At 37.1% G+C, this 9696-nt stretch overlaps 1 long non-coding RNA gene across 2 annotated transcripts; it reads right to left on the reverse strand.

Annotated features, from left to right (window-relative positions):
• Positions 1–2465: 2465 nt before the first annotated feature.
• Positions 2466–4641, reverse strand: LOC129363977 (uncharacterized). 2 transcript variants are annotated; one of them, XR_008606373.1, is made up of 4 exons: positions 4351–4641; positions 3820–4227; positions 2855–2957; positions 2466–2732 (listed from the first exon to the last, which is right to left on the reverse strand). It is a non-coding gene; the product is annotated as an uncharacterized LOC129363977 (long non-coding RNA). The 2 variants fall into 2 exon arrangements; XR_008606372.1 differs by having other exon boundaries at positions 3820–4641.
• Positions 4642–9696: the final 5055 nt, after the last annotated feature.

Genomic DNA, 9696 nt, shown 5'->3' on the forward strand with positions numbered 1-9696 from the left:
CAGTTTTCTTCTACACAATTATTTAGGATTGCTTAATTAACCTACAAGGTTAATTAGACACAATGAAGACACTTTGTTTTTCTATTTACATGAAACTGGGTCACAGTAAAACCAGATAAACATAAAGAAACGATTAAAAATGAACTGTTTCTGTGCTAAATGCACAAACGCTGTGCATGAACAAAACAGGCTTTGATTGGACCATTTTCTCAAATTCTTCCAAAAAAGGTTATATTTTGATTTTCAGATGGAAAATCTATTTTTCCTCACATCAAAAATCGAGGATGAGAATCTTTAAAATAGTCACTGTGGTGACTAAACTGCAAAAATACTAAATATTACCAAATATTTCTGTCTTGTTTTCAGTGCAGATATCTTAGACAAACTAACTTTTCAGTAAAATATAGGAGCTCGTTTTAACTCTGTAATTTCTTAACATTGATGAAAAAGCACTAGATACACTGGCAGATTATTTACCTATAACATGAAAAAATATGTTGTTATAAGTGACATAAATTAGAACTTCTTTATCAATAATTATTTTTTTAATACTTACAACAAGTTTACAACTTACAAGTAACTTTTCTTTAAGATCCTAATTTAAGTCAGTGATTCTTTAATATTGATAAATAAGTTCTAGATGTTTGTTTTGTTTTATTTACTTCCTTGAGACGTCCTGATGTAACATGATGCACAAAGTGAAACAAAAACTAATTTTAAGGCTGCTTCTACTTTTTACAAGATCAATGAAAAAAAACACAACTTTTCTGGTTTCTGAAAGAAAAATTATAACATTTATATGTTCTATTTCTAAACAGTCCAAGAAAGAAGCAGAAATCATTACAATGTGATTAAAAACCAAATCAGATCATTAAAGCCCATTGACTGGAAAAACTATATATATTCTCACCAACAGTGATCAGAAATAAGCTTCAAATTTAAAGATATTTGCAATAGAAACTAGGATTCAATTGTTTGGTAAGATTTTGTGTTTTTGCCATGCAAGGAAAACCCATCCATCTTTCTCACTCTCTGCAGATCTTTAGTGAAATCACCTCAGCGTATTTTCTACATCATATCTGTTATATATAAATTGCCTTTGGATGACTTCTTTGCTCTCAGCCGTGGGCACAGCTGCAGAAGACTCTGTGGATTAGTTCTGGATCACATTTCTGCCCATCAGCTGAGGAACAGTGTTCAAATAGCAGCTTAATCCCTCTGCTTGGTCCAGCGGGAGGATCTTCTGCTCCCAACCAGCCAATCAGAGCCCACCTCCAACCAACCAGCTTTGATCCACCTGCAGCTGACAGCGTTCTCGCCTCTGTGTGCACAGCGGTCGCGCTGCACATACCGACATTTCAGCATGCTGTATATTTAGTGAGCACTCTGGGTTTTGTTTTCTTCTGAAAACTTGGGACTTTCTGAAACTGAAACTTGGTGTTGAAACTGACTGAGCTTCTTAGATGTTGTGTCAAAGAGAGAAGTAGCTGATGGAGAATCTCAAAACCTCATGTCTCCAAGGCGTGAACTGTGTTTTCAGATCATCAGCAAGGTGGGAATCAGCTCAAACGCTGGAATACGAAGTGCAAAAACGCAAAATAGTAGCAAGTATTTTTAGTCTAGTTTCTAGTGCAAATATCTTAGTACACTTAAAATTAGACAAAACTAACTTAAAAATGACTTTTTAAGCAAGATATAGGAGTTTATTGATTGATGAGAAAAATACTGCAAGCTGCCCAGGCAGATTATTTCACTGAGAACATGACATTTTCTAGCAGTGAAACGAGAAGCTTTGACTAAAAACAAGCTTCTATATCTTGTTGAAAAATTACTTGTAAATTAGTTTTGTCTATTCTCAGATATTTACACTAGAAATAGAAAAAAATACTTCAGATTTTGTGTTTTTTGCAGAGCAAAAGAGCCAATAACCAAGTGTCAATCAACATCTTTTGTGCATTTTGAAGAGTTTATTAAATTTTAAATTTAAATGGTGACACAAAACAGTATTTATTGTATGATTGAATCATGTAGGATTGTTTTTTGGTTTAAAATAAATGGAGGATTTAGGTGATGTGTTGCTTTTTAATGGGATATATTTTAGAGCTTTAGTATCAAAGAGAAAAAGAGCTCAGATAAATAAAGCGCTTATGTCAACTGCCTGGACCAGAACATTGTGAGCAGCATTGTCATAGCGGACAATTCACAAGTCTTAATATACATCCACCAGCAATCCGGCGCTCACTTCAAAAGATTTCCAATGTCTGCATAAAAATGCCAATCAGTTTACTGACCAATGGATCTACTTTCCCTTAAAGCTTTTTCTTTTCTGCGTTTAGTGAACAACTTCTGCTAAAAACTTTCAACAGTTTCATAATTTTTTGTGGAAAAAGACAGTTTTTTCCACATAAAATGAAAAACAAATAATAGAAAAACAGTTTTTCAGGTGTATGGAAAGCAAATTCTTACCAAAAAGAGGAAGAGCAGCTCCCTCAGCGATGAGGATGAAGGTCTGTAAGAATCCGCCGGCTCCACTCAGAGAATAAGTCCTGCTGCTATAGTGATACTTGAGATCATCAGGCCCTTATTGGCTGCTGGATGAGAGCGGAGTGTGTGTGTGTGTGTGTGTGTGTGTGTGTGTGTGTGTGTGTGTGTGTGTGTGTGTGTGTGTGTGTGTGTGTGTGTGTGTGTGTGTGGATGGAGCTGGAGAGGCTGGGGGAAGTGCATCCATGACCCTGGAGAAGGAGATGGGTGGAATACTATGGATGGAAGAGGAGGGCTCAGGTTTTGGAAAGGAGCAGCTGAGAAGCTTCTGTTGCTAAATTTACAGTGATTGAAGGCCGAGAGCGGGACTTACACATCGGCTTGGCATGCAGACAATGGAAGGAAAGTCTGTGTGGCTGTTGACCATTTCATCAGCGAGGAGCTCCATCCGTCACGGCGGGAACAGAGGCACAACGCTGGAGCAAGAATAGAACAAAGGAACAACAAAAAACAAATCGCAAACTCCGTTTCTCCTGCAGATAAATGTCTCAGATCATCAGATCATCAGACAAAGAAAACCTGAGAGAACACAACTCATCATTACCAGAAATCTCAGAGATGCTTTCAAGTGCAAATATATCAGTACAAATAGCAAAAATCTAAATTAACTTACATGAATGTATGGAGGAGGATTTGATTGGATCATTTCCTCCAAAGAAAAGGTTCACAAACCATTTTCAGTTTCTCCTCACATCAGAAATTACGGATGAAACCACTGCAAAAACACTAAATCTAAAAGATTTTATCATGGATTCTCATGCAAATATCTTAGTATGCTTGAAATAAGACAAAACTAAGTTTTAAGTAACTTTAGGAAGATTTAGGAGCTTTAATTAATATTCATGAAAAGTATCAGCTTCACTGGCAGATTATTTCTCTTGTAGTAAAATAATTTTTTTTTTTTACCTTTTTCATCAATATTAAGGAATTATTGAATTGAAACAAGCTCCTATATCTTACTCAAAGTAACATATAAGTTAATTTTGTCTTATTTATGTGCTCTAAGATATTTGCACTAGAATACTTTTTGTTTTTGCAGTGGAGAAGCTCTCTGACAAGATGAGAGACTGAAACTAAACATTTAAACTCTGTTTGGTCAGATGAAAACAAATTGTTGATTCTTTGTTCAAATCGCTGCCTGTACTAAAGCAAAATCCCAAAGAAAGAGCTTCAGACGCTCACTGCTTACTGCGTTAAACAACGGATAACATGAAACAGCATCAGATCGGCGATCAGAGAGGAGAGCGGTTTAAACTTCACACACATCGGTGTTTTTACCTCCATCCCTGCTGTGTGTGTGGATGTGTGTGTCATCAGGTAGATCAGTGGCTCCCAAAGATTTTCTGGGCCTATGGATTACAATAAAATACCCCCAAAAGAAAAAAGAACCAACTGGGCTCACATTGTTCAACCAGACATAAACCTTTACACGTATTTTGTTTTCAAACTCCACTGAAGATTATTTCACACTTCAGGTTGCAACAAACTACAAACCATCTTTACAGTGAAACACTTTAACTGTGTGACTGTTTTGTTTTCTTCATTCATTCATACTGCTTCCCGCGCCCCTCCTGCAATGGCACTGCGCCACCCTTGGGGGGCGCGCCCCACACTTTGGGAACCACTGAGGTAGATAGTTGATGCTGCAGTGGCTTTGACGGTGACGGTTGAAGCAAACGCCGCTGCCTGTCAGAGGAGAAGAGATGAGAGATAAGCAGCTGGTTTTTAAAGGGGCAGTGTCGTGTTAAATAAACTTTTTTCAGCTTTTTTCAGTGATTGGAAAATACTTCCATGTGAAGCCCATCTTACTCCCAGATCTTATCCACCTCAGTGAAGGTCTGAAATCAGCCTCTGTCCTCTGATCTGGAGTCGGACAGGTTTCACTGACAGACCAGGCCCTTCTGCATGTCTACAGAAAACAACAGTTACCCCGATGTCAGCAACTTTCTTGCTATATTGAGCAAAATTTCAGACAAAAATTGGTATTGGCTAAAATCGGAATCGGCAGGTCAGATCAATAATTAGCGATTGATTGAGGAACCTTTTAATCTTCATCTGTGTTTCCATTGACCATATAATTATGCAATTTGACAATTTGAAAATAAATTTGGTTAATAGCCAATTAAAAAAAAACCTCAAGTGTTTTTGATGAAAAGTTTTTGCACCAGAATTATTATTATTTTTTTGGTTGTAACAAAATTGGTTTATTTTGAAGTGGAAACACTTTTACCGCATCACACTAGTCACATGACCAACAACTGGATGTTGCCACTGGCAGAAAGCAATTGTGGTGTTTCCATTAAGTAAGAAATTAATTTAAAATTACATGTCATTTTAAATTAACAAACAAGCCGCGCCATCATCCTCCAACCACTTCCTGTCGTCGTCTACTTTGTGGCAAATTTGTGTTTTCTCGGCATGCAAAGTTTTGCTCACAATCATAATGGAAACGCAGATAATGGCATCATACATTCAGTTCTGCAACCTGATAAAATCAAACATTTTGAATAATGACTTTCAGCTGCTTCCTTTCACTGTTGCTATAATTTACAAGGTCAATGCAAAACTGTCCTAGAGATCCTGATGTTTGGGGAGATTTAAAGGAAACAAATGGAGTAATAACATCAACTTCATGGTAAGATCTCTCATTTAAACTGGATATATTGTCACACCTTCATCTCTGTCAGCAATTTTAAACAGTTCTTTCATTAATTTAATTATTTTTCATAAAGATTTCAACTTCTGTCACAGAAATGTTGCTTTAGTGATGTGTGAATTTGAAAACCCTTTAAATGTAAAGCAAGTAGAGCTGTTAACACATAGATGTCAGAAAAATGTTTTCTATCAAACACATATGTAAATATTGTTTTTTTTAAAAAATCTGGATCTATTTATAATAAGTGGTGGATTTTAAAGCACTAATGGTTATGACTACAAGGCTAAGATGTCTACTGATGTCTTTGAGGAAGAAGGTTTGGGGTTTGAATCCCAGGCTGGATGGACAGATGAAATCACAGAGCCCCCTGGTGGCTGTATGAATCATGACAGATTGGATTTATCAACAGGTCGGAAGGAAAAGAAGCAAAAAAAAACAAATATTTAGATTTTAGATTTCTCTTGTGACCACTAATAAGTCATATTTTGGATTCTGAAAGCAGTGGAGAATAACTTAGTAATGTCATTGTGTGTTGCCACAAGGTTTCTTTGCTGTATCCACTCGCGTGTTTGTAGAGGAAAATAAAAACTTCCACAGCGCTCCGAAATAAGGATGCAAAACAAAAATTTATTCCACAGTTTTGTGAGATATCCTTTACAAGAGCAGTTGTATCTTATCTAACCTTCACAAACAACTACGGTTGAAAAACCGTGTGGCTCTGTAGATAAACTAGCAGCGTCTTTCCTTTCTTTCTTGTTAACGCTACAGCGTCCACACCTCATTTGCATAAATTGCGAAATGGACACTTAAACTATAAACATACAACTTAAAATAAAACACTCATTGACAACAAAACATTACAAAATTAGCTACATGCAGTACTAATAATTCTTCCTAAACTTAAAATAAATTCACTTATTAAATTACATATTAAACAAAATGTTTTAACAATAACTGAATATTACTTCACATTAACTTGGCCTCCACACATTGTTTTTTTTCCTCCAATAAAAGTTTGTAATTTAGATGATCAAATGCAATTTATTTATAAAAAATAATTAAATGCTTTGGTTTTATCTTGCTAATCAACAAAATCATTCTACAGGTAAATACTTTTACAACAAAAAACATTCAGCAGTATTCAAAAAGGTAATTATTTTACTTATAACATGAAACAAATGAAACTAGCATTTTTAAAAATATTTGTTCACTTTTCTTGATGAATTTTGTCAAATTTCAAGTGTAATACGATATTTGCACAAAAAAGCTAGTCCATAAATACTTGGAAACATTTTGAGTTTTATGAGTGTAAATCCTTTTCAAGTGAATAATTGTGAGCAGAAATCAGGGAGATAAAATAATTTTTTTATAGTGTAAAGTAGTAATTCAGATAAAGTCTGTTTGTAAAATCCTAATTTAAGTTGTGGTTGCAGAAACAGAGGCAGTTTGTTGATAAGAGCTTCTTCTCCTCTGCCACCTTCCTCCAGGTGCAGGTGGCCGTCGCCCGCCGGTAGGGGCTGCACCTGCGCCGTCTCAGGTGGCCCGGAAACCCCCATCTGCCCCTGCAACACACACTGAAGGCAGCAGCTTTATTTTTGGAGCGTCTGCAGGCACCGCTGCTCGCTCCCCGAGGCTCCAGTTGACTTCAGGATGAGGCGGCCCTGCTGCTCTCTGAGCCCGGATTAACAAGCAGAGAACAGTTTTTTATTCACCTGTCAGCTGAAGGTAATCCAATCAAAATAAGAGTCTGCTGGTTCTGGTGAAAGGTCCTGACATAAAGAACAGCTTGTGCACGATTGGTAATTTCAAATGCTTGGTGCATATCAGACATTAAGATGTATCCTCAGGAGGATGGGCTTGCAAACAGGCGCCTAACATGCTGCATGCCTTGCATACACTTGTGCTAAGATGGATGAAAAAGGAGCATGAATCACATGTTAGCTAAAAAATCTGCATTTTTAAACTTTTCTTGTCAGTTTAGTGAGAAATGAGCTCTAACGTCACACTGTTGTTTCCCTCACAGCCAATAAAAGAAACAAAAAACACAAGAAGCACAAGCATCCAAGTCAGGTAAGGCTTTAGATTAATAATGCAAATACAAAACCATTCATTTCATCTAACTAACTGCTTTTTAAGTAGATGGATTGAGGTCATGGCCCACTTTTAACACAAAGCTAATCTTACACTTTCCTCTTTTGCTGCCGGAGTGAAAACGTCCCTGATGTCCCGTCCCAGAGCCTTAAATAGGGGGCGTCTCATGTTGCAGCTGCGCTTTTTGTCTCTGCGATGACAGGAGTCACTTTGACAGCAGGGATTTGCGATAAACATTTACTCAAAAAGCATTTCAGATTTCAAATAATTCAAATCAAGAAAAGTTTCCAAGCGTTACCAAGCCTGAGCTTGGTAACTCGGTTCAGGGTGAACTTGACTGCTTCCTAGGAGAAAGCAGAGAGATTATGTCTTAAGTAGAAATTTAACAGACATTCTCACACGGCTACACGAGGCTCAGCGCAGTCAGAGCCTCTCGGAGGATTTGAGCCTCAGATTGATTACAGGAGACCTGAAGCGGTTCCACTAAGTACAGGACAGCAGGCAGCAGGTGCTGCTCTTATTTCCATCGCACTAAAATTAGAACGTGGATCTCCTAGAGCCACTCACAAACTCTCCACCACCTTCACTACACAACTTATTCCCATCGCTTTCACAGATTTCCCCCCTTTTGTTGGAAAATATCAGTTGGACTTTGGAAAAGCTGTTAGATTTCAAATTAGTGATGATGAATCAAACAAAAGCTTGTTCCACTGATTAAACTGTGATCACGCTGATCTGGAAATTAGAGGTTATTTTTCTGAATTTTGTAAGAATATTTCTGCAGCTCACCCAGAATGTATACACTGTGCGCACAATGTTTTGAGAGCCAATAATGCAATTATGGCACAAACGAATGTAGCTCAGAGTGGGTTAATACAAATTAGCTCAACATATTAGCAATTAGCATATAAACAACAATAATCAATCCATAAATAGTATTGCATAACGAAGCTACATAAACCATAATCAAACTTTTACATAAATGTCTGACTTTTTCTTCACCGTTTACAATATTCACGCTTCTTATGACGCACATTGACGAAGTCTGAACGGCATCGCTCCTCTACAGATATGAAACTAACCAAAACTATTCGCTCTCAAGCGACGCTTGCTTCTGATTGGCCAGAACAGCTGTCCAAATCATAAGCCCATACCAATCAAGTTTATTTGCATAACATATTTCAGAAACAAGGCAGGCAAAGGCTTTACATTATGAAAACATAAAAAAAATTATAAACACATCATACAGTCAAAAACCAATATTATTAAAATCATCAATATACATCAAATATGTTGGTCAATGTTCAGCTTATTAAGGTTCAAAAGCAGCTCTAAACAGGTGAATCTTTAGCCTTTGTTGAAAGGGACTCAATATTTCAGCTGTTTTCCAGTTTCCTGGAAATTTGTTCCAGATTTGTGGTGCATGAAGCTGAAAGTTGACCTTTAATGTATTTTGTAATACACTAGTAGCCCACGCCCAGGTTGTTGGCGTCCGGCTCAGAGTAGAGCTCTGTGCCAGTTACCGATCCACCCATGGGACCATCCATCTGCTCCGTTAAGAGGCACTCTCATTTCATCAGACTATGAAACCTTTGAAAAATCTGTGTTCAGATATTTCCTGGCCCAGTGAGATGCTTCAATTTATGTGTCAGGTTTCAGCCTCCCTTACCTTGGCCATCATGAACATCATCATCTTCTAGATAATACGTCTTGTAGTTGTGAAGTATGAAAGAACTCGAAGAACTTGAAGATAATGAGTTCATAGTACCTTAACGCTTGATTCTTCTCAAATCCTTGGCAGTTAATTTGGGTCTTTATTTTTCTCAACATGTTTCTTGTCTATCTGCAACAAAACATTTGATAATTCTTTGATCATGCTCCAATATCTGGGCAATTCAAGAATGATGCAGCCCTTTTTGGACAAGTAAACCTTTTTTTGTCCCCTTTTTTGCCAAAAGGGATAAACTACCCAATAATTCTGCACTTCGGCCGCCTCCTCGCTCATTATACACACTAAAAATATGGCCATAATACTCACTTGCCAAATATTTGAGCCCAAAGTGCAAGTTATTTAACTTTTGGGCTATTTCAAGTTAATTTGAAGACTTAATGTGGAATTTACAGATTATGTTGGTGCGACTAACTCATCCCAGGAAATCACACACTTTCCAGGAACTATTACAGTTTATACTCTGGAACTTTGAGGTTCATTTCCATAATTTGCCAGCAAAATGACTGCTGGTAATGTAGGCAGCAGTAGTAATGTCATTACATAAACATATGTTACTATTAGGTTTAAACCCCTTATATCTGTTACTATTAGGGTTTAGATGTGTGCAAAATTTCCACATTAGTGTTGACTTTCTGGTGCTTACCAAGAATTCATGTTACTTTATAAATCTTACAGT

The sequence above is a fragment of the Poeciliopsis prolifica genome, unplaced genomic scaffold, assembly GCF_027474105.1.
Source record: "Poeciliopsis prolifica strain line A6 unplaced genomic scaffold, Auburn_PproV2 SCAFFOLD011, whole genome shotgun sequence".
In the NCBI taxonomy this organism is placed as follows: domain Eukaryota; kingdom Metazoa; phylum Chordata; class Actinopteri; order Cyprinodontiformes; family Poeciliidae; genus Poeciliopsis; species Poeciliopsis prolifica.